The 25,192-nt window shown below is 46.7% G+C and overlaps 2 long non-coding RNA genes across 6 annotated transcripts in view; one reads left to right on the forward strand and one right to left on the reverse strand.

Moving 5' to 3' along the window:
- Window positions 1-25,192, forward strand: part of LOC129129630 (uncharacterized) — a 164,177-nt gene that overhangs the window by 11,993 nt on the left and 126,992 nt on the right. Inside the window, exons 1-2 of one of the 5 annotated variants that reach the window (XR_013185078.1) lie at window positions 24,074-24,180; window positions 25,058-25,151. The exons of 1 other annotated variant lie outside the window; for it this stretch is intronic. This is a non-coding gene — a long non-coding RNA (uncharacterized LOC129129630). Of the gene's footprint in view, window positions 1-24,073; window positions 24,181-24,762; window positions 25,152-25,192 lie in introns of those variants that run through there. 3 more of the 5 variants (XR_013185081.1, XR_013185079.1, XR_013185075.1) reach the window with 3 other exon arrangements.
- On the reverse strand, window positions 16,302-24,571 carry LOC143695653 (uncharacterized). Its single transcript, XR_013185082.1, has 4 exons — window positions 24,305-24,571; window positions 21,261-21,541; window positions 20,869-21,078; window positions 16,302-20,357 (listed from the first exon to the last, which is right to left on the reverse strand). It is a non-coding gene; the product is annotated as an uncharacterized LOC143695653 (long non-coding RNA).

Here is a 25,192-nt window from a genome sequence, read left to right on the forward strand (position 1 = left end):
GGCCTGTCTGAGCTTGTCATGCTTCTCCTGTGTCAGCAAACTCGGGGAGACAGGAGAAAGGAGAGGAAGAGAGATCAAAAGAATACATTAAATTAAAAGGTAAACAGGGGAAGTTAAACTTGAAGCAGCCAGGAGGGAGCTGCACGGGGCTTGGCTGCGTTCATTCAGGATTTTCTATCCTGGGCCAAGATCTTGGTCATCAACGAAAATCCCAAGGAAATCCCTGTGTGGGCAAGATCTGGGGGTGCTCTGCGTGAGAGGGGAGGCCTGTGGAGGAAATTTGGAGGAGGTTTGGAGGGGTTTTCCCCTGGTGATGGAGAAAGCAGGGCCCTGGTGGAGCTGAGATGCTGAGGGCGGCGCTCTGGGTGTGATGGCAGCCGAGGAAAGATTGAGTTGTTGCTCACTGGCAGGGCTGAGAGGCAATAACTCTGGAAATGTGGTTTTTATGTCCTCCCAACTCTCAGCAAACTGGGTTTTAGGGGCTTCCTAAAGCACCTGGAGCAGCTAAGCTGAACTTTAATGTTGAATTTGAGCTGGTCTAAGTGCCCAAGGCCGTGCTGGACAGGGCTTGGCCAACCTGGCCTGGTGGAAGATGTCCCTGCCCAAGGCTTGAGATGAGCTTTAAGGTCCTTTCCAACCCAAACCATCCCGAGATCCTGTGAGCAGACAGAGCTCTGAGCTGTGCTTATGTTCTGTTCCCTTTAATCTGTTCTGTCTGTGGGTGAAATAGGCCGAGGAAGCTTTAAATGCAGATCTGTACAGTGAATTTTCCATATAAAGTAGGTGGAGGAGAACAAAAAGCACATGGGGGAAAATTCCTGACAGTCAATATACGGAGGGTTGGTTGTATTTTTACAGAATGATAGGTCAAACACCAGGCTGCCAAAAGCAATCACACCACTTGTAATCTTCTTTAACTGTATCCAGTCAGAAAAAAAAGATGAAAAATTGTTTTTCTGCCTTTGAAGAATGGGAATATCTTTTCCCATTCCCACCCTGACCTGTTTTACTCGGAGAGATTCTGGATCCACTCACTCAGCTAAATCATCATAGGCAGAGTGTGATGGAAACTAAAAACTTGTCCTAAAACTCTGCCTTTTGCACCTCCAGCAGCTGGGGAGGGTTTTTTTTAAAGAAAAAAGCTTGATTTGCATGCTGAGGCTTATCTGTGGCAAAGCTGGGTACTTGGAGGCCGGCTTTGTGTGGAATAATCTTATTTTTGCACATGGTGAGGCTGTTTGGCTGCGTGTCACGTCCAGCCTTCCTTTTGGGGAACCACCACTCACCACGAGTTTCCTCCAAGGGGCTGCAGAGGAGTTTTTAAACGGATTCAAGATAAATAGGAGTGGTGGGATGGGGCTGAAACCTCTTGGGAAACCAAGAAAAAAAGAAGATTCCCCAGGCAGCTGAACTGTGCTGAGGTACAGAGCCCAAAATCAGGTGAAACAGCCATGGAGAATGTGGAGAGCAGGATTTGAGGCACTCACGCCTGAAAAACATTTTGGTTTGTGTGTGCAAAATCCCTGAGGCAAGAACATCTCTCTGGTGTGCCACTGGCAAGGGAATGGGGCATGGAAAGGTAGGGAGCTGTCTGCATTTGTGTTTTGATTAAAATCAAATGTGGAGTAACAAAACTGTCCTGGTATTTTAGGAGATTTGTGCTGTGGTGGGGCTGAGGGTCTGGGAAAGTCTGTGGGGATGTTGTGATGAAGTAATGGCAGCTTCTTCATCATTCAAATCTTGCAAAAAGTGGTTATTTTATTAAAAAATCCAGCTTGTTGGGAGGTGTGGAGCTGTCATCCGGGTGCCTGAGGATTTTGTGTGGGATTTTTGTGTGTTGGGCTCACATTATCTGCAAGGGCAGGCGGGGTCAGGACAAGGGGGAACGGCTCCAGTGTCCAACGTTGGGCACTGCCAGGGATCCAGGGGCAGCCACAGCTGCTCTGGGAATCCCATCCCAGCCCCTCCTCACCCTCCCAGCCAGGAATTCCTTCCCAAACTCCCACCTAACCCTAACCCTAACCCTCTCCCAATATTTCATCCCAAAATCCCATCTAAACATGGAATCCTGGAATGGTTTGAGGGACCGCAAAACCCAACCAGCCCCACACTTCCCAATGTCCCAGGGTGTTCCAGCCTGGCCTTGGGCTCTTCCAGGGATCCAGGGGCAGCCACAGCTGCTCTGGGAATCCCATCCCAGGGTCTCCTCACCCTCCCAGCCAGGAATTCCTTCCCAAACTCCCACCTAACCCTAACCCTCTCCCAATATTTCATCCCAAAATCCCATCTAAACCAGCACATGGAATCCTGGGATGGTTTGAGGGACCTCAAAGCCCAACCAGCCCCACCATGGCTCCCACACTTCCCAATGTCCCAGGGTGTTCCAGCCTGGCCTTGGGCTCTTCCAGGGATCCAGGGGCAGCCACAGCTGCTCTGGGAGTCCCATCCCAGGGCCTCCTCACCCTCCAGGAATTCCTTCCCAAAAGGAATTGGCAGAGAATAGGCTGAGATTGGATATTCAGGAAGGAATCCTGGGTGGTGAGGCCATGGCACAGGATGCCCAGAGGAGTTTTGGGCACCCAAAACATCCAAGGCCAGGCTGGACAGGGCTTGGAGCACTTTGGGATAGTGGAAGGTGTCCCTGGAAGATTCCATGACCTGATGAAGGCCACCATCCTCACCAGCAGCAGTGAGGCAGAAGCTGCAGACTGAATTTGTGGTTAAATATTTCCCCCAGGGCTGTCAGCAAGCACTGGAGCAAGATTTAACCCAAATGAAAATCCTGTGGTGCTGCTGTAGTGGAGTTTTGGATGGAAAACCCGCTTGCATATTTTTAGTTGCTGCCCTCGTGGAGGATAAATTGCAATATTCTGGTGCATTTGCAGAATAGAGTAACCCAGAACCAACTCAGGGTTCCTCAGCAGGACAAGCAAATTTTGGGTGATGTTTGTAACTCTTGCTTTGAGATTTAATGCAAATCTGAGCCATAGCAGAGAAGAATATTTAGCTTTTAATTCAGAACATCACGTGGCAAGTGAGTGGTATCTACCACAGCAAAAACTGTGGGGTTTTGAGGCACTCTCCAAACCTCTTCACCTTTTGATGCCATTCCTCAGAGCCAGCTCAGCTGGCTGATTTAGTGATGCCATAAAACAGGAGCCATCTCTGGTATTTACAGACTTGTTCTGTGGTTCCCTGATGATGCTTAAATCTCCTTACCCCTTGTGCCACCCTCTGAGAGTGTCAGACCATCACAGCCTGCTTCTTGTTGCTCTTTAAATCCAATTTTTTTTTTTTTTTTGCTTTTTTTGCAAACCCAACAGCAGCCACTTCCCCTTTTCCCAGTAGTCCCCAAGCAGGGAGGAAGGCTGGCCACTGGCCAATTCATTTAAACCTCTGGAATAATAGTTTGCTCTCTAATGAATAGTCTGGCTTTAAATCTCTCCACTCAAGGGTGGTGGCACTCCTGAAGTTGACAGGTACTTATGAGACACTGAGGAAAGGTCATTTGTTGGGTGTTACTTTCATTGATCTGTCCAGAAAACCTCCTGGCCATTCCTCTGTGCTCCTTGAAGGCAATAAAAAGAGGCAAAAAGCGAGGCAGAAAATCCATTCATTTTTCTCATATTTGCTTCAGAAGCCACAAACAACCCATTTCAAGTCAGCAGTTTCCTATTTAAGTGTCACAGGATTCAGCCTCACAGTTGGCATCACCTTATTCTGATCGGGGAAACTGAGGCACAGAACAGGGGGATTATTCTTCCCTGGCCACCAGGTGTTAATCCTGGGCTGGAATCTGGGAGCTCCTTGCTCTGGCTGGCAGAGAGCTGGAGGAACACCACTGCTGGGAGATTTATTGCTCATTTCATCCTTCTTCCCCCGCACCCATAAATCAAACGCTACCATTTTCTTCCTGAAGTTGGAGCTTAATGAACCTAAAAGCAATCTGAGGAAGTAGCACCAAAACCTGGCTGTGCTGAAGCCCTGGTCCATTTACAAATGAGAACCCAGAGCATTGGTGAAGTTATTTTTACTGTAACTTGAGTTTACTTTCCATAGGATTTGCCAGACCCATATTTCAAGGCCTGGCTTCTTGATGCCCAGGAGAATAAAGTGACTTTGACATCTCCTAAACCAGGCTGGGAGGGAATGGCTCCTACCTGGATTAATGATGGTGATGCCTTAAGTTTTAGATTTTCTATTTTTCAGGTTCTGTGCTGCTTTAGTGTGTGGGTCTGGGTTCACATCAGGGGATGCTGAGCTCTGGGCACAGAGCAGGGAGACAAAACAATTCCTGCTCCAGCTGGGCACCAAGGACAAATGATCCAAATCTCAGCCCAGGAGCACAAACCCCGTGGGCTGGAGAGAGAAAAACAAGGATGGGACTGCAGGGGCTAAAGCTGGAATGGGACAATGAACTGCAAGATGCAAATGGAGCAGAACTGATCCAAGGGAGAGACCCCGGGAGCGCTCGGGCATTTTGGGGCCATTTGGGTTCATCTTGGGTTCATTTTGGGGCCATTTTGGGTTCACCTTGGGTTCATTTTGGGACCATTTTGGTTCATCTTGGGTTCATTTTGTGACCATCTTGGGTTCATCTTGGGTTCATTTCGTGACCATTTTGGTTCATCTTGGGTTCATTTTGGGACCATTTGGGTTCATCTTGGGTGCATTTTGTGACCATCTTGGTTCATCTTGGGTGCAGCCCTGGCTGGGCTCTTGTGCTGCCCAAGGTGCATCCATGGAGGCCTTTGAATAAATCCTGTTTTATTCTTTAGCTCTGCCCAGCCTCTGCTCTAGGCCAGCCTTCACAAGGCATCAATTGGACTCCACAGGCTTTTCCAACCTTAATGATTCTCTTAATGATTATCTGCTTGCTGTGGACAAGAATGGGTTTAAATCTCACCCTTTTTGCCCTAATTCTGAATTTTTCTGTATAAAATTTTAGTGTTTGGAGGAGATAAACATGATCAGTGTTTGTGCAGGGCTCTCAGCATCCGTTTCTTGTGGATGTGGAGCTCCAGCTCACAAATCACTGGAATTCTTCTTGAAAAGCTGAATTTGTGTGAGAAGAGGGTGGTGAACTGTTAAAAATTAGGCCCTTCAGAATGAAAAATTAATAAAAAAATCCTTTATCAAGACAAGTCCCCACAGCAGAGAGATCTGTGGATCTTGGGAGAGGACCTTGGCACAGAAGATCTGGAAATTGGGGTGGGAAAAGGGGGAAAAAAGGGTTTTGGCATTGTAGGGTGAAAGCTGAAGTCAGAGAGAGGAGGAAGGTGTGTGAGGAGCTGCAGCTGGGAAGGCTGAATGCCAAGGATAAGGCAGGAGAAAGCTCCTGGAGCTGTGGCAGAGCAGGGCCTGGCAGGAACAGGACATTTCCCACCGCAGGGCAGCCCAAGGTGGGACCTCCAGCCCAGGGCCTTGTTCTGTGCCTGAATTTCTGCCCCTAGGACATGGTGAAGGGAGGAATGAAGTCAAGCATGGGCCACCACCATCCCTTGGCTGATATTTAATATTTTAAACCTTTAAAAGTGAAGGGAAGTGTGCAGGAGCAGCTCTTAAAGAGGAAGGAGCAGTCCCCAGTGATGCACTCTGTGCATCCTCCATGAATTCTGTTCAGAGTGATCCCAGCAAAAATGAGCTTAGGCTGGAAAAAAAAATAAAAATCTGGATTGATGCTTTCCAGTTGATTCTCCAGCCCTAATTGCTCCTTCTCTCCACTTTTTGCTTGGTTTTGTGGCAGTCAAGGACGGCAGAGCGTGATCAGAAGCAAAATAATGCCTGGTTTGGGTTTTGCTGGGTTTGCTTCCTAGAGGACCAAACCTTCTGTGTTATCCCTGTCTGACAGAGGGGAGTGGAGGACTGGGGAAAGGAGGTCACCCAACAAAACGAGGGTGTAGCCAAAAAATGACAGCAAAATCTGCTCCTGATGGAGAGGAATTGGTCAGACTGGAGCGTTGTGTTTTCTCCAGGGTACAGGATGGAAAATCTGCTTCAGAAATGGGGCACTCTGTGCATCAGACAAGGTTATTTGGTAAAGAAACAAAGTGTTGCTCCAAACGTGACTGGAGTCACTGGAATTCTTTCCATGGGAGCAAATCTTTGTTTAACAGGGCTGGAAAGAGGCAGGAAAACACCCCAGGAGCTGTTTCCCACTCAAGCTCTGCAATAAATACTCCTCACTTGGACCATGGTCAGCTGTTGGATTCCCATGTGGAAAATGGTCCCTGTTGGTGGTGAAGAGGTGCAAGACTCCCATTTTTTTGGAAAACACCCCAGGAGCTGTTTCCCACCTCAAGCTCTGCAATAATTATTCCTCACTCAGAGCACGGTGAGCTGTTGGATTCCCATGTGGAAAATGGTCCCTGTTGGTGATGAAGAGGTGCAAGGCTCCCATTTTTTAACTCTCTGATCTCTACACGTCCCTGAATTCTTTCACAAGTCAATTCACTTCTGTTTGGAGGAGGAAAAAGCAAGGAAAAAATGGAGGTAAATTGCAGCAACAAAAGTGAAAGAGAGAGGAAGCAGAAGGTATTTACTTCTCACCTGCTACAAATTACCCTGCAGCAGAAAGCAGGGAGGAGGAGGAGGAGGAGGAGTGGGATGGTGCAGAACAAAAGGCTTTTCTGCCTCAAAATGCACCAAGGTGGGAGCTCTGCGTTTCTCAGGAGTTTGGTTTCAGCAGCCAGACACATCCTTGGGAAGGGCTGGCCCAGGGCTCTGGGGGCTCTTTTTGCTCCCTAATGACACTCAGGCTTTGTCCCCTGGCCGGGCAGAGTTTGGCTTGCAGGCTAAAGTTACAGTTGGAGCAGAACTCGTTCCATATTGGCCTGTTTGATCCTGGGAGAAGGGGAAAAATCTGCTCAATGCGGTTCTCATTAGCCAAAAAAGCTGTAACATGCTGGAGTCATTAGTAGTTTGTTGATTGAGTTAACCGTGCAAGGCGGGCTGCAATTGATCATCTGCATTCTCATTAAATATGCTGCAGTCTCGGGGAGGTTGTTATGGAACTGCTTGGAAGGCAGGCAGGAAGAATCTTGGTTTCAGCCCAGAGCACCAGTTTTAAAATCTCTTTTGACTTCAGGCTCGAAGTGCATAATTAATGTCAGAGATGGGACTGAGGTGTGACATAAAAATAATCTTTCACTGGAGTGTAACTGGGCAGGGTCGTGTTTCAGCTTGAAACGGGGAGGGAGATGGAGGCTGAAACTTGAATCCAAATTTAAACTTTCTTAGTGCTGCAAGAGGGAAGTGGTGAGGGGTCTGTGGCTGCAGGATTTCCACTTGGCCCTGTCTAGTGGGTATTTGAAGGAAGGAAGCGTTGCTGTGCTTCATTTAAAGATAATGAGGTCTAATAAACCCTAACCAAAAGTCAAATTCACTTCATCTTTGCCTTGCTCATAAGCAAGTCAATAAGTGAAAAAGATCTGTATAGAGAGAGGTGATAGAATTTCACTTTCAAGAAATGGGTGAACAAGAGTTGCTGAAGAGTGTTACCTTGAAAATATCTCATGATCACTTTAAACCTTGTCTATGTCTTTCAGCTTTTGAAATGCTGAAGATCACATCTTGAGGGAATTTGTTGGAGCCTTTGAAGTATTTTTATGTTAGGCCCCTATGGCAGAAGATTGTACAGATCAAGAAAGTACCGAGTAGATTTATTCACAGAAAATGCATTTAAATTACCCAGCTATAGGGGCTCACATTCTTCATTTATAGCCTGGTGTCTGGGCTCTGAAATCCTCCCAAGAACTGAGGTCATAGGATTGGAAAATGAGCTTCTGTACACCATCCTTGTGGCCTTTGGATGTAATGGAGCCTGCACTGCGTGGTAAATTGGACGGAATTCAGAGAAGAGCAACAAAAACAATTAAGGGAGGAGAGGAACTGACTTACATGGAAAGATTAAAGCGTTACAAATTTGTGGCTTGGTGAAGCAGAGACTACTGCGAGTGGTTGGAAGTTTCTGGAGACAGGAATGCAGCTTCAAAAATCCCTGCTCTTGTCTGAACATGGTTTTGTTTGTGTGTTTGTTTTAAAGGAAAATCTTTTCTGAGCAATATCCTCATCTGGTGTAACTTACCCCAGTGCCAGTGAAAACAATGGAGCTGGGAGATCTGGGCCAAATTATACTGTCTAAAAATGTGGCCCTTGCACTCTTTTAAAGCTGGCACAGCAGGGGTGGAAGTGGTAGTTTAGGGAGGCAAATGGTGTTTTAACTCCTGCAAGGTAACTCCTGGTTAAATGGGGGTTAAATGTGGAAGATTTTTGGGTATCTTCCTTCTATAGCACCTCTGCAAAACGCTGCCCAGAGCCACCAAGCTTAAAACATTTAATTGCTCAGCTTAAAATTGGCAAATAATGGGGCAGAGAGGGCGTTTCTGTTACCATGCTCTTGCAGAAACACAGGCAGCTTTTGAAATAGCAGAGAAAAGTCTGAAACAGCCCCAGAAACTGTGGGGTGAAGTTCTGAGGGGCTGCAGGTGTAACCCAGCCCAGGGGAGCAGTCCATGAGTAACCAGGCCCTGACTGGAGCAGTCCATGAGTAGCCAGGCCCTGACTGGAGCAGTCCATGAGTAACCAGGCCCAGAGTGGAGCAGTCCATGAGTAGCCAGGCCCTGAGTGGAGCAGTCCATGAGTAGCCAGGCCCTGAGTGGAGCAGTCCATGAGTAGCCAGGCCCTGAGTGGAGCAGTCCATGAGTAGCCAGGCCCTGAGTGGAGCAGTCCATGAGTAGCCAGGCCCTGAGTGGAGCAGTCCATGAGTAACCAGGCCCTGAGTGGAGCAGTCCTTGAGTAGCCAGGCCCTGAGTGGTCCATGAGTAGCCAGGCCCTGAGTGGAGCAGTCCATGTGTATCCAGGCCCTGAGTGGAGCAGTCCATGTGTATCCAGGCCCTGAGTAGAGCAGTCCATGTGTACTCAGGCCCTGAGTGGAGCAGTCCATGAGTAGCCAGGCCCTGATTGGAGCAGTCCATGAGTAACCAGGCCCTGATTGGAGGAGTCCATGAGTAACCAGGCCCTGAGTGGAGCAGTCCATGAGTAACCAGGCCCTGAGTGGAGCTGGCTGGGGCAGGCACAGCCTGGCAGCTCAGGCTGGCAGCCCCAGGAGCCCAGAGTCCTGTCCCTGCTCAGGGGATTTGGGGTGGAGGCTGCCCTGCACACACAAGGCACAGATTGTTCACAGGGATTGAGTTACAGTGAGGCTGAGCAATTAAAAACGGGGGCTGGCCCTGAGGAGAATGAAGTGTGAAGCCCCTTGGACTGAGAAACAGCCTCAGAAGGGAAGTGGTGGAGGCTCTGGTGCTTGGGAAGTGGGATTTGTCCTGAGGATGGAGTGTTAATGGAGGCATGGTGGCCAAATTTGAAGCCAGAGGTTAATCCCTGGCTGCCTCCCCTGCTCCCTGTTCCAGCTGGGCAGGGAGAGATCCCATCCCAGGGCTGGAGCCTGCTCAGCTTGGCTGCACAGGGAGCTGAGAGGCTGCCACCTTTCCCAGAAGTAATTGCTTTTATGGGGTGGCTGAAGCTGCCAGGGAGCAGCAGGAGGAGGTGGAAAGGTGGCAGCTCCTGCGTGGAAGTTACTACAAATATCAGTTTCCTTTGTAAGCCATGGTCTTCACTGAGGGGTGAAAGGGGCCAAACCTCTGTGATAAGGGCTAATTTTGAGAACTAAAACTGCAAAACCCTAAAGAACCCGTGGAGATTGTGTTGCTGTTATCTCCATCGTGATTCCTTTGGGTCAGGAGTGGGGAGCAGTTACTGCCCCATCCATTCCTGCCCATCCCTGTGCTGCCCAGCTCACTGGGTGAGCAGTGAGTGCCCCATTCCTGCCATCCCAGCTCAGTGGGGAGCATGGCTGCCCCATCTCTGCCCATCCCATTCCTGCCCATCCCAGTTCTATCCAGGTCAGTGGGGAGTAGGAAGGAGCAGTGACTGCCCCATTTCTCTCATCCCAGTGCTGCCCAGCTCACTGGGTGAGCAGTGAGTGCCCCATTCCTGCCCATCCCAGTGCTGCCCATCCCAGCACTGCCCAGTTCATTGGGGAGCAGGGAGGAACAGTGACTGCCCCATCCATTCCTGCCCATCCCATTCCTGCCCATCCCAGCTCACTGGGTGAGCAGTGAGTGCCCCATTCCTGCCCATACCAGCTCAGTGGGGAGCAGTGAGTTCCCCATTTCTCCCATCCCATTCCTGCCCATCTCAGCTCACTGGGTGAGCAGTGAGTGCCCCATTCCTGCCCATCTCATTTCTGTGAGGAGCAGTGAGTTCCCCATTTCTCCATCCCATTCCTGCCCATCCCAGCTCACTGGGTGAGCAGTGAGTGCCCCATTCCTGCCCATCCCAGTTCAGTGGGGAGCAGTGAGTGCCCCATCCGTTCCTGCCCAGCTCAGTGGGGAGCAGGAGGGAGCAGCAAACACCCCCCTCCAGAGCAGAGTGTCTGGAGGAGAGGGATTTTGAGTGTGAGAAGGAGGCAGCCAGACAGGAATACCGAATGTGGGCTGAGGATGCCAGGGGAATTGTTTCCATAGAAACCCAGCCATGGAGGCTCACACTGCTCCCCCATCTCACACTCACAAATTCATGTGATTGCCTTCATGGTCACCAGAAAGCGTGGAGGGGAGTGGGTGATGAGGAGAATTGGAGTTTGCTGCAGGTGTGGGAGCTGGGTTCCCTGGCTGAGGGACCTCGGGGTGGCTCCAGCGCTGGGATGTGCTGCAGTAAATCAGGATGAGCTCCTGGGCACTGAATGGAGCCCCACTGGTGTCAGACAAAGGGGATCAGGCCTCGTTTCTTTTAGTTAAGGGAAAAAAAAAGGGGGTTTTCATTTGTTTCTTGCTGCATTGTTCTGCTACCTTTGTTGGCCGGGCCTTTTTGCAGGCATCATCTCTGCCTGTAAATGCTCAGCATTCAGCAGTGCCTCAGGAAATGTTGCTCTGAAATATCCTCCATGGAAGCACAGGCCTCTCCTTGCCAGAATTTATGAGGGGCCCTGGGAGCCTGTTTCCTTCATTTGTTCCTGGAAAGATTTCTTCTTGGAAAATCCAAGATGTTCAGGGATGATTTCTGTTCCTCCAGCCCCTTCAAAGAAAGCAGCATTTACAACAGCTCCCAAAAACCTCCAACTGCAGCCCCACTGGAGTCAAATAGGAGTCAATAGGAGTCAAATTTTGTGTGGGAGAAGCAGCTAAAGGAGGTCAGAGAAGCCCAAATGAAATGTGGAGGTGCCAAGGTTTAGTGTAGATGTGGGGTTTGGTTTCCTCTGACCATCTCCTGGAGTTTGATTTGGGCTCAGCTGATTGGATCTGTCTGATTTTGTTAAAGCAGCCAAGCTCCACAATCCACAAACTTCATCTTTTATCCTCTTTGTAGAAGAGACTCTGGGTGTGGAGGGGAGAAGGGAGCATGAAGTGGAGATTTGGACAATTTTGGACATGATTTGCCCACTGTCCTGTTCTCCAAGGAATGGCTTCACATCCAGAAATTCATGTGATGTTATTTTTCTGGCTGCACATGGTGGGGAAAGGAAAATAAAGGCTGAAATCCTGGGGGAAATGGCTCCCATTTCTCCTCCTGGTTTCCCCAACCTCTCAAAAAGTTTCTGGAGACCCTGAAATCCTTAAGAGTAACCCAGCTCTGGGATGGTCCTTGCTAAGCACAGATAAAGCTCCTGCAGCTCTGAGAGGAAAACATCTGAGCTTTGGGAAGGGCCAGCTTTGGGAATGACACAGCTGCAAATGCGCAGGGCAATCCAAGAGCTGCAGGGCTCCACCCAGGAGAGAGGAGAGCCCCAGAGACAGCCCCAAACCTGGGTTTACACAAAGGGATGCCCAGAGAGGAGCATTTTTCCTCTCAGATTTGCCAGAGTTCAGTGTTAACCCCCACCCATGGTTCAGTTGTTTTGTGTTGGAAACGCTCTCAGCACTCATGGCTGAGATTGTTCTGCCAGGGCTCCTCATTTGGCTTTTTTTTTGTGGGGAATTGGGCAATATTTGATATTTTCCTTACTCCCCCAGTTAGAGGGGAGCGTGTCTATAGCATTGAGGCACCTTCATTTCAGCTGAAACCTCTCTGTGATGCTAAAACTAAAATTTTGGCTGCAAGAGAATTTTCCTCATGGAAGCCAGCACGGGGCTGTGTTTTGGATTTGTGCTGACAACAGTGCTGATTACACAGGGATGTTTTAGTTCCAGCTGAGCAGAGCTTGCACAGAGCCCTTTTTTGCACCTCACCCCACCAACAAGGCTGCCCAGGGAGCTGGGAGGGGACACAGCCAGGACAAGTGACCCCGAGTGACCACAGGGATCTCCCAGACCATGCTCAACATTAAAGAAAAAACCTGAGCAGCCACTCTGGATTTCCCTAAATAAAGAGAGAAAAGGTGCAGCCTGTCCCCAAACCCCATCTCTGAGCCAACATCTGCTCTGTCACTGTTGGAACAGAAAATTCTTCATTTACTGATGGTTTTTTTCCCATTAATTAGTGAGGAGAGCAACTTTGGGCAGAGTTTTTGCTGAACTCTCTGCATACAAAATGGAATTGGTTCCATTTCCCACCTCCAAAACTGTTTTTTTGTGATTGTGTTGGGTGATCTTTGTGGAATTATTCCTTGACTTTTATCTGAAATCCATTGGTAATGGTTATTTAAGCTTTTTTTTTTTTTTTCCTGTGCTCTCTGGTTGTTTTAATTTCAGGGAGTCCATCGAGGAGTTTAAGTATGTATTAGTTATCATATTGATGGATCAGCCAAGCAAGCAGCATTTGGAAATGCACATATTCCTGTTCCATTGACCTGGGAGGTTTGAAGGATGAGGCTCTGCATGCCATTAGCACTTGGAGCATCCATAAACATTCCTTGGCAGGTTTCCATTTGGGTTTGGGATATTTGGAGTTGAGCGCATGGAGATTTTTGTTTCCATTAATCCATCCCAGGGTATTAATTGGTTTGTTTGCCATTTATTTCACATTTTTCACTCAAAGGGGGTGTTGGGTTTGTGCTTAGCAGACTCAAGGCTCTGCTTCCTGCTAAATCAACCCCACTGATGTTAAATAAATCCCACTGGGGGCACAAACAGCATCAATTCTTTGCTTGTGAGTCTGCTTGGGGTTGATACGAGGAAAAAGAAGGAACTGTGGCCAAAATTTTCTTCCCATGATCAGGTGATGATTGTTGACTGGTGATTTTCCCACTGCTGATTGTGATTTTCCCCAGCTTCTTTCAGATGTAACTCTGCTAAAATAAGCACAGAATGGTTAAAACTTGGTGACTCGATGATACGTGATCCAAGGAGATCTCTCCAATCTTTAATTCAGGTGATCCAGATGTGGAATCAATAGTTCCACCCTCTCTGGGAGTGTTTGGAGGCTAAATTCACTCGAGGGTGGAAATCACTTTGTGATCTCTAATATAAAATGCAGGAACAGAGGCTGGGGGAGTGTAAAGAATATTCTTCTCTTTAAAATTCCATAGACCCCCAAGGTTTCTGCCCCAGTGCCTCTCCAGAGTCCTGGTGACTGCACCAGGAGTTAGATCTGGTCCTTAGGCAGAGAATTAATCTGGATTATTCTTACAAAACCCATCTCAAGTGAAACTTTTGCCAATATTTTTCCCAGAAGATTCTTCTCTTTCAGTCCAGAATTTTATCAGCGATTCTTATGCTAACAGGGGTCAGGAGATGAGATGTTTCTCACGTTACACTTGAAGCTTCTCATGAATAATGGCCTGTATCACCTCCATTGTCTGTCCAAAACATAAGCAACCAGACATAAGGCCAGAGGAGAAATTTAAAGAGTGCTGAATAAGCCAGCAGGACGGACCAAGAGCTGAGATAGTCGGGGAGTGAAACAAATACAAGGTGGAGCAGATGGTTATTTGGGGAAATACCCGAGCAGATTAACTACCAGGGCTGCAGAATGAGCCAGGCTCCAGCTCTAAAGGCCCCTGAAATCTTCAGAGTGAGATGAACAGAAGCACAGACCAACACCACTGCAGCCAAAAGAAATTAGAGGTCATTATTCCCCAGTGAATTTTCTTAAGTGTTAAGTAGAGCACATCAGGCTTTTCACAGGAATCTGAGGGGGGCTGCCATGCCTGAGACCATCACTTGCTCCTGTGCAAGGCCAATCTGTCCACTTGAAAATAATTTTTATTGTCCTTCTCTCCTTTCCCTAATTATTTTCTTCGCCTTTTTTGTTCTCACACATATCTGTGTGTGCATTGTGTAAAAAAAAAAAAAAAAAATTGGAAAGAAAGCTGCAGTTTGAGCAGGATGAGAATCCCCAAAATACATGGCACTGGAAATTCCCATCGTGTGGAAATTTCAGTTCCCCCCAGGCCCTTCAATCTTTTTCTTCAGCGAGACTGCAGCTGCCATCTGATTTGTATTTATATATGCTCTTTATAGATATTAATGCAATAACAGATTAAACCTAAAGTAACTGTTACTACACAGAGACATCTCAGGGGTCTGATCTCGCAAACATTAATGCCTCTGAATAACTTTAATCTTGTGCATTGTGTATTTGAATTTAATGGGGACTCTTGCATGCCAAAGTTTCTCACATTTGCGAATGTTTGCTGCAACTTCAGACTTCCCCCATATGTTGATGTCAATTTGTTTGTGCAACCTCAATACGGTTTAGAAACCTCAGCCTCTGATCACGGTTTGTGGATGGCTGTTTTTGCAGTTCTGCTGCATTCACTGGGCCAGATTTCCAATGGGAAAAATGGGAAAAATGGGATAAATGGGCTAAACCCTCACTGCTGACCCCACCACCTTAGACCAGGCTGAATTTCCCTCTCAAGGGTTTCTCCAGGCTTTAGTTTTTTTAGCAAACCCATAGATAATGAGAGTTATGATGTGGTAATGCTGCTTCTTCCCAAACCTCTTTCTGAAGGTGAATTCCTGAAAGAAAATGGATTGAAAAACTTGAAAAATATCCCAGTGGTGCTGGATAAATACCTGGAGAGTGCAGGACCCCAGGGAGGTGAATCCAACCTGCCCAGGGCAGGGCTTCTCCAGGCTTTATTTTTTCTTAGCAAGCCCATAAGTAATGAGAGTTATTACCTATGGGTAATATAATTACCTGGTGGTAATGCTGCTTCTTCCCAAACCTCTTTCTGAAGGTGAATTCCTGAAAGAAAAAGGATTGAAAAATTTGGGAAATATCCCAGTGGTGGTGGATAAATACCTGGAATGTCCAGGACATCAGGGAGGTAGTGAGAGTTATGATGTGGTAATGCTGCTTCTTCCCAAACCTCTTTCTGAAGGTGAATTCCTGAAAGAAACTGGATTGAAAAATTTGGGAAATATCCCAGTGGTGCTGGATAAATACCTGGAGAGTGCAGGACCCCAGGGAGGTGAATCCACCCTGCCCAGGGCATTTGGCCTCTGCTCCCTGGGGAATGAACACAAGAGTCCAGACCCTCTGTTGGATCATCTTTTCTGTGTTTTCAGATGACAAGAACTGCTTAGAGGAGATTATTTTCATCATCTTTTTACTAAATGTAAGGTTTTGATTAAAAAGAAAAAAACAACTTAAATAGAGTTGATCTCTATTTTGAGAATATTTGGGAATATTTTGATGGGCAATCAAAAATCTTGACCTCTCCTAGATGGATGTTAAAGCTCCTGCACATCCTCCAGTGAGCCCAAACAGTTGAAATTCCTCATTTTGTGCCTCTGGAGCTCTGAATCCCGCTCAGAGCACGCTCAGCCTGTTGTAACCCACTGCTGAAAAAAGCAGTGCTCACTTTGGAGTTCAATAATAACGGTAATTTTACAGCCTAATGTCAGGGTAATAAACTCTTCCACCAGGCAGCTGCTGTGACCACCAGGAAAGTTTTATTTCTCCAGGTTCAACAGTTTCCCTGTGACTAATGGAGCCTTGGAGGAGAGGTGACTTCCCTCCAAAAGCAGCACTGATATGCCTGTGTTTGCAGTTCAGGCTCACTAACCACTGGCATCAATCTGATAAGCATCTATAGGGCCCAATTATGCCATTTCTCAGCTTTGGAGTGAATAAAATTTATTTTCTAGCCCACAGGAATGTGAATAGATTGGTTTTGTTCCTGTATCCTGGCGTTATTTAAGATTAAACTCCTCTTTCTGTGGGTTATCACCATATCTGCCAAGAGCAAATCTATTTTTGTGTTATGTTTAAAAGTGTAGGAGAGGGAGAAGAACAATGAGAGGGTGAGAACCAAGGTAACAAACAGAAGGAAATCATTGGACACTTGAATTAATGAGATATTTGCTTAACTAGCACAAATAACATTGCCCACAACCACTCTCACAACCCAAGGAATTCCCAAAACTGATCAGTCAGAATGGCACAAAGTTGTGTGGGACAGTTTAATGACCAAGGCTTTGGAAATTTATTATTTTCAAATGTCAGAGGAAATTCAAAAGTTTCATCAGTTTTTGGCTGCCCCAGCCCTGTAGGAAATCCTCATGCTCCTCATCTGAGGGCTGCACACTTGGAGAGGTGTGGATGTAAATATCTAAAAATTAGGAATGCTTGTAAATATTAGGAATGTAGATGTAAATATCTAAAAACCAGGAATCTGCTTAACCTGTGAAGAGAAAGGGACAAGTCCAGACATGGGATGATCTGAACCACTTAAAAATGAGTTTCTTAGCAGTGTTTCTTGTGTGGGGAGACTCCCTCAATAATCAGGGATGAGCAGGGATCCCAGCAGGGGCATGGAGACAGGCAATGAATAAACTCCTTTTTGTGCCTCTGCCTCCCCTCAGGTGTGTCCTGATCCTGCTCCAGATGGGCCTGGGGGGCTGAGCTTTCCTGGGGCACCCTGGGATGGGCTGGTCCAGCCTGGGAGCTGCATTTTGGTATCAGCTGAGAGCAGAAATGGCCCCCAGAGGTCAGAGGCCCTTTGGGCCCACCGGGAAAATCAAACCTGGGAGCTGCCAATATTTGGGGATGAGATTCCATCGTTTTACCAGGGGTGAGGGCAGGCTCTGGAGGGAGCCCAGAGCAAAACTTCAGGGATTTTTTAATTTCATGGCATGGTGAGGAATAGGAAGCTGGGATGACCCCTACCCCACCCTGGGCTTTGACTCCTCATCCCATTGTCATTCCCTGAGGTGCCTAGAAATTACAGAATTGTCCAAATATCTGTCCCTCCCTTTATTTAACAACTTAAACCATGTCCAGCCGTGCACATCCTCCAAATACTTTAGCACCTGGATGATACTGAAGGTCCCTTCCAACCCAACCCAACTTTAATTCTGTGATCTCACCCACCTTCAGCTTTTCCTCTCATTTTCTACCTTTCAATAATCTCATGCTGCCAGATATTTGTTTGTAATAAATGTATTAAAATACTTTTATTTAGCTGTAAAGGGACAATTGCAGCACTCTGGATGTGGAGAAAGCTGAGGTTGGGCTCCCAGATGAGGCACCAGGGATATTTTACAGGTGCTGCCTGAGGAGCAGAGCCCTCGTTGCATTGATTGCTTTAATGCTGACCTGCAATTGTTGGATTAATCACGGGCAGGAGCACCAGGAGCATGGAGAAAGTGTCTTTGCAGTGAGGAGAAACCAAAGAAATAATGATATTGCAATGCTGGGACTGCACCTTGGCAGCTGAATGCCCAGAAATGCACGGGACAAAGAGCTGGGCCCAAACCTTGAGCTGGGCCCAAACCTTGAGCTGGGCCCAAAACTTGAGCTGGGCCCAAAACTTGAGCTTGGCCATGGCTCTGGGCAGGGAGAGATTTCACTCTCTGGGGGTTTTTGGTTTGGGCAGCTCAGGTGGGGATTTTTTTGCTTTGGGCAGTTTAGGTGGGGATTTTTTACTTTGGGATATCCAGGTGGGGATTTTTTGCTTTGGGATATCCAGGTGGGGATTTTTTACTTTGGGCAGTCCAGGGAGAGATTTTACTCTCTTGGATTTTTCGCTTTGAGCAGTTCAGGTGGGGATTTTTTGCTTTGGGATGTCCAGGTAGGGATTTTTTGCTTTGAGCAGTTCAGGTAGGGATTTGTTGCTTTGGGCAGTCCAGGGAGATATTTTACTCTCTTGGGATTTTTTACTTTGGGCAGTTCAGGTGGAGATTTGTTGTTTTGGGCAGTTTCAGGTGGGGATTTTTTTCTGCTTTGGACAGTCCAGGTGGGATTTTTTGCTTTGGGATGTCCAGGTGGGGATTTTTTGCTTTGAGCAGTTTAGGTGGGGATTTTTTTACTTTGGGATATCCAGGTGGGGATTTTTTGCTTTGGGATGTCCAGGTAGGAATTTTTTTTGCTTTGAGTAGTTCAGGTGGGGATTTTTTGCCCACATCCAGGAGATACCTGGATCTGCTGGCAGGGCCCCACAGTTTTTGCAGGCAAATGCTTCACCCCAAGCCCAGGGGCTGCCTTTGCCCCAGCCCTGAACAAGGCAAACAGAAATTAATTAATCAAATTAATTTGCACTGATCACTCCCCAAGCTCCTTTGAGGGAGAGGAGGAGAAGGAGCCTGAGAAAACCTCCCAAAACCTTGTCCAAACCTATTCTAAAAGTAAACCCCCAGAAAACAGCATTGTGCAAGTGTGTCTGCAGCCACAGCAGAGGGAGGCAGATGCAAGCAGGGCTGCCCAGGCCTTGTGGAGCTCTGTGAGCTCCTGGAAGGCAGCCAGGGCTGGAGTCGTGGCTGGAGGCAGCAGCGCCCTTTAGTCCCAACAGGACATTGGGGTTTATTGAGCCTGAGCACAAACTGAGCCCTGCAGTGTGATGGCTGCCAGTGGAAAGGTAAATTGAGGAGTCTCTTCTGCAAGTAGAGGAATGATGAAATAAAGAATTTTTAAATTTGATGACAACAAGAGGTTGTTTTTTTTGGAATTATTGACAGAGAGGGAAGTGTAGGTTGTGGAGGCTTTATGTTTTCTGTGATCTTGTTGGATATTCTTTAGGTCGTGGAGTGATTTCTAGGAATTAGAAGCCTTTTTATGAATGGCAAAACACCTTCTAATCATGATAACATAAATGATAACATCTATATTATCTCACCCTTCTCATAAAACTAAAAATAAAATAAAAATTTTTAAAGCACCTCTCAATGACCCCATCCCTAGATCAGAAAAAAAAAAAAAAAAATATTATCCAGCAGCAGTGGGCAGGGGTTTGCCCAGAGCTGGAGATGTCCAGGCAGGGATGAGCTGTGGGGCCCCTGTGGGATGGCAGGAACAGCCCCAAAAGCCCTGGGATTGCAGGCACTCCCTGTGTGGGGCTGCTGAACACACTGAAACCTCTTGGGGCTGTTTTTCTGTTGGCCAGGAGTGCTGGTGTGGTTGTTCCTTGGAGGTCACTGAGGTGTGAGGGCTCCCCGAGCTCCAAAATCCGCTCCTCCAAAACTCTGTGGGATCCTGACACCCCTACCCTTGTGTCTTTGTGTCCCCTGCAGACAGAGATGTGCTGATAGATCTGCAATATAAATATTTTGCATTTGCCTTCCTATTCAAATTCCCTTCCAGCCTCTCCCCTCCCCATCCTAGATTTCATTTTTTCACATTTCTTTAGCCTGCATTCCGCTCTCCTGTTTTATTGCAGAGGGAATGCCTCTGCTTCAACATGATTTATTTATTTATTGTTCTTTGTCTGGGCACCTCAGCCTGTGCTGGAGTTGCAGTTATTTTGCAAGTCAGCTCATGGGCACTGTCCCATTCTGCTGGTGTTGCCCTGGAGTTCTCAGTTCCCATCCTGTGTCTGCTCCCTGTGTGTGGCACGGGTGGGCACACTCAGCTGCAGCATTCACAAAGCTGCCTTCTGGTCTTCTTTCCTTTTTTTTTTATTTCATTTTTGTAAAAATTTATTTTCAAAAGGCTGCTGAAATTCAAAATTGCTGAAATCTGATCATAAAAGATGTCAAGAGGCAAAGCCAGGAATGATTCTTTGAGGGCACTCTTTGATATTTGGGGAAGTGAACCTTGAAAACCTCCCTTGTTTCCTGTTGTTCCATTCCTTGTTTTCTCTCATAAAGTTTTTTTTTTTTCCTTTTCTAAAGACTTCCAAAGTACACAACCTCCCTGAAAGTCTATTGCTCCCAAAAGAAGGTCTTTTTGTAGGTTTTGACCCAGGTCCATCTCCCATCCCAGCTGCAGCTCCTTTTCCTTTGAGGTGAAGCCAAAGCTGCTGAAATTCATGTCAGGGCTGGAGGTTGAAGAATTATCCAGCCCAGAGGAAGGGCTGGGGCTGGTGGGGACATTTCACCTCCAGTTTCCTGTTCAGGATGATCCAAGGGGATCCTTCTGGAGCCAAGATTTGTCTCTCACCACTGGAGATCCACTCTGGTCTCACTCCTTCCTTCCACAGTGGTGAAACCCTTGGTTCCAGTTCAGTTTGCAGATATTTGAGGCACAAACCCTACCTTCAAAGAGGAAAAAAATTGGCAAATTAGCTCCTTTTAATCATCCCTGTGTTCTGGTGAGCTGCACTTTTCCCTTCCCTGTAGCTCCCTGCTTCTCCAAACAATCCCCCCAGCGCTGCAGGAACGGAATCGAAATGTGCTTGGCAGCTCCCTTCTGCAAAGCCTCCATCATTTTTTGTCATCGATCCAAAATATCTTCTGCCACTTCACCGACGTGAGGTCACCCTGATTTCATCCCAGGGCTGCTGTGGAGGGGTTTTTTTTGGTGTTTGTGTGTGTCCTGCCTGCCCTCACCCCCTCCCCAGCTCGTGTTGTTGGAGGCTCAGCCGCCGCGTGAGGCGGCTCCGGCCTCGGCGCGTGTTGTGCTCTGGGAATTTGGTGGCTGATTCCTGAATTGCTGCCTTTGCCCTGCAAAATGAGGCTGCACATCCTGCCCTGGGACTCCCTCGACCAGGCTGCAAGGAAAACAGGCTCCTCTTTAGAGTGTCTGCCTAGAAAATGCAGAAAATACCTGTCTGTAAGAGAGACTGCGCTGCTTGTAACCAGTGTTGAGCAGGGCTTGGGGGACACCCAGCCTTGTCCAGTGCGGCTTCAACATCCCAAAATCTTGCCAGGAGGATGAAATTTTCTTTTCTGGGAATTTGGTGGCTGATTACTGAATTGCTGCCTTTGCCCTGCAAAATGAGGCTGCACATCCTGCCCTGGGACACCCTCGACCAGGCTGCAATGAAAACAGGCTCCTCTTTAGAATGTCTGCTAGAAAATGCCCTGTTAGCAGCAGAAAATACCTGTCTGTGAGAGAGACTGCGCTGCTTTTTAACAGCAACAAAAAAACCCTGTTTGTTTTTTTGAGAAACAAACCAGAAACAAACAAATCTGTTGGGTTTTTTTCGAGAAACAAACCTGAGATTCCTGCTCTGAGCAGGGCTTGGGGCGACACCCAGCCTTGTCCAGCGTGGCTTCAACGTCCCCCAAAATCTCTCCAGGAGGATGAAATTTTCTTTTCTCTTCCCTTTCTGGTCACGTTTTACCAGTGGAGTTACTCAGCGAATTAATAGGTATAGAAATGCAAAGCTCTTTTCTTATTACACGCCATCGATCTGATTGCAGTGTCATTAATTGAAAGACTCTGGAAATGTGATGGATGGTTCAGTTCAGGATTCCACATTCGTTTTGGCATAGCCCTGCAGGAGAAAAGCTGCATGAAGCTGATTGAAGGGCTCTTTTTGTCTGACATGAATTATTCTTTCATTGTCAAACCTTGTAACAGCATTCAGACATAGGGAGATTTACAATGTGAAATCCTAAATGGGGTCTATTCTTAAAATAAAATTAGAAAAAAAAAAAAAGGAGAGAGAGAGAGCTTTATCTTGCAACGTTGAAAATAGCTATGGTTAAAAAAAAATAAAAGACAACCCCACAACTATTCCTCCAAATTAAATATCTTCTGCAAAACCCAAGGGGCTGATGTTTCTCACTTAATTTTAAATTATTCTGATGGTGAGGCCTTAAATGAATAAAACAATTGCTTTAATCACATAACGGTTGTCAACATTTCTATTACATTCAAATATATTTGTTTGTCTGAGAGGGTTTGTTTGTTCTCCCCACTGCTGTCATTCCCCCAGCTGAACGATTTGTCCGATTAGCTGGGAATCCTGCTCGTCCTGCAAAATTGCACGAGGCTTTCCTTTCCCTTTGGGGAAAATCTAGGTGGACCCTGCCGAAATGTTTATTTAAGGAAATCATTCTGTATTTTAGAAAACATTTAAAAGAAAAAAAAAACAACAACCCCAAAACACCAGCTCTGTGTGCAAAGATTTCAGCTTTTCCCAGCTGCTGGATGCAGGCAGATCTGATTGAATGCGCTTTGGTGGGATTTGGGTTTATTTAATTTTTAATTATTTGCTGTTGGTCCCGTGCAGTTCCGTGGTTAAATTCTGCGGGTTCCTTTGTCTGTATCAAAATTCCTGCCAGGCTCTGAGGGTTGGGAGATGCAACCACTCCAAAAGCAGCAGAGAGGAGCAGCCCCGCTCCTCTTGACACCCCCAGATCGCCGTGCAGAGTTGATGAAGAGTTTGGAATGCCAAGCAGCCACCCAACTTGTGGGCTCATTTAAGAATAAAACACTGAAATAACATTATCCGAGATGGGAATCAATGTCATGCCTGTTACAAATGCTGGAGCTGGGAGAATGGCGAGATTACACAGAGCAGGCAGATTAGATGAGGAAGAGTATTCGATTACATTCCATCTGATTAGTGCTGTCTATTCATCTGCGTGGGGCTTTTTTTATTCTGCAAGAAAGCTGCCTTATTTTATGGGAATGGGCTGTGCTGAGAGAGCGAAAAGCTGGAAGAATTGGATGTAAAATCGTGGTGGGAATAGGCAGCTCTTGGTTTAACCATCTTCCTCCCTCAGCTCCTTTCCCATCCCCGGATCTGTGTGCCTAAATGTTTTTGCAGGCAGATCACCACAGAAATTTCCATTTTTTACTGTTATTTAACCACTTCTCACCCCCAGAAAGGCATTAAGTGATCACTCTCTGCCTGACCCCTTCAACAAATGCCCTTTCCCACCTGAGCTGGACATTTGCAGGCAGCCAGCCCGGCCCGGTGACCGAGATGAGTAATTCCCATTAAAGTGGGGACAGAGCCTTTTTTCCCCGAGCCTGAGGAATAAACGGCACTGATGGGAAATGTTGTCCTCATCCCCCGCCCCCTCCCCCTGCCTATCTGCATGGAATACCCTCCCCAACGTGGAGTTTTTAAGGTCTCATTGTTCGGCGAGAGGGTTGAGATTATTTTTGTAGGGGTTTTATTTTTTTTTAATTTTTTTTTTTTTGGGAGGGTTTTCCCTGGTCCTGCCGGGGATGCAGAGCCCGGCCACTGCAGGTGCTGCTCCTCACTCACGCTGGGAACCTCCAGCTCTTCTGCAATTCCCAAGTTTGGGAATGGAGCTGGGTCAGAGCACAACACCCACCCAGCAGCGGGGTTTTTCCAGCCCCTTCTCGCTTTATTTTCAGGCTCAGCTCTGGGGTGCTCCCAGCCAGGGCTGCTCAGGCTGTTCCTCCAGCTCTCCTTTAATTTTGAGCACCTTCAGTGCCGTTAGCAGCTCCAACCTTCCAGCCACTGGCTGTTCCTAAAAGGTGAGGGAGCTGGGGAGGGGTTGCTTTCATTAGTTACTTGAAATTGAGGATGATTTAATTTCATTTTTTTTTTTTTCTTGATGCTGTCTCAAGCTAAATAAACTCAGTTCCTCCGAGCCCAAAAAGCAGCGAGGATCTTTTGCCTTTGGTGTCACAAATTATCCTCCCATGGAAGCTGAGATCAGGAGAAAGGGGCATAACGAGAGAGTTTGTGCAGCCTTGCAGGACTCTGAGCAGATTCTACAGAAAGGGGGGGGATAAAAAAAATGTTTATTCTCAGCCCCAAACTCTGTGAAACCGCTTCGTTTTCGGAGTTCCCCGCGCTCCGAAATGTGGGCTGGATAATTTCTGCAAATTCAATTAGAGTTTGGAGCCCGTGGCCGCTCTGATCAGATCTGTGTAAATAACATTGTCCCCAGCCTGTGTTGTCACCTCTGAAATGCTCTCTGGATCGCAGCCTAGCTCTGTCTTTTCTTGTGGTGGAGTCAGGGTGGTGCTGGATTTCGGAGATTTTGCATTTTATTGCTCTTGTTTTTTTTTTTTTTTTTAATTTAATTTTTTTTAGGGTTTTTTTTTTGTTTCGTTTCTTTTTTTTTTTAGTTCCGTTTTGACTCTGACAGTTTTTAAAGGTGAGGCTCATTTTTTGTGAGGTTAAGAAGAAGGAGAGAGTAAAAGGTACCGTATCTTTCTTCTTAATTGTTTGGCTTAAGTCTGAAACATCTGAAAAAACACCCTTAAAATGATCTTAGAAGTAACAGTCGCTTAATTAATAAAAAAAATAGTAACAGATTTAGCTTACCCTCTTTATGGACTTAACTTCTGGAAATTAGGCATCCACTCTGTCTCCTCTGCAATAATCAGTTTCTTATCTAACAGATATGAAACGACCAAATACATCTTACATCCTTTAACTCAGCAACAATTATTCCAAAAGAAAGAAAAACTAAAATAAAAACTGAAGCACTGCTACAGCTCAGAGCATCTTTTCCTTTAAACCCTTTAAAGTCGCCCGTTTATTCCCATCCCAGCTCAGCTTAATTCCCTTTTATTGTGTCGTTGGGCTGAAAATATACAGTGCCATGCCTAATTGTGCTGCAATTCCACATTAATAACCTGGAACTTTGCATCCCAACCAGCGAGGAGCACGGAAAAAAGGCAGAAACAGATGCAATTATTTGTTGCTGGCTAAGTTACTGTACGTGACCCAGGTGCTGGAGGACTATTTGCATGTGTTTCTCACCTTTGTTCACCCAGACACATGGGGATCTCGAGCTATTGCTGACTAATTGATAGTTGTAGTAACTGCTATAGGCTCCTTAGATTAGAAATGCATGCAGACGTGTGTCTTGATTCAAACATTAAGGAACACACACACTCTCACTTACTTACACGGGCAGAAAGTCTTCATACTATTAGAGGTGTGTGATGGAGATAGCAGGACATAAAACAGAAGAGAGAGAGCCACAGGGAGAGAGAGAGAGACAGAGACAGAGAGATGGCATGCAGCATATATACCCCTACAAATAGTTCTAAAATGCGTTTGCAAATGCAGAAGTCTTCAGAACCATCCAACAGTTCAGCACAACCCTTTTTATCTCTTCTCTGCGGGACGTCTCCATCCAGATTACTCGAAAAAAGCGGAAAAGGTGAGAGCTCTGCCATCTTAGCTCTGAATTCATCTGATTTC

The sequence above is a fragment of the Agelaius phoeniceus genome, chromosome 23 (genome assembly GCF_051311805.1).
Source record: "Agelaius phoeniceus isolate bAgePho1 chromosome 23, bAgePho1.hap1, whole genome shotgun sequence".
NCBI classification, from domain to species: Eukaryota; Metazoa; Chordata; class Aves; order Passeriformes; family Icteridae; genus Agelaius; species Agelaius phoeniceus.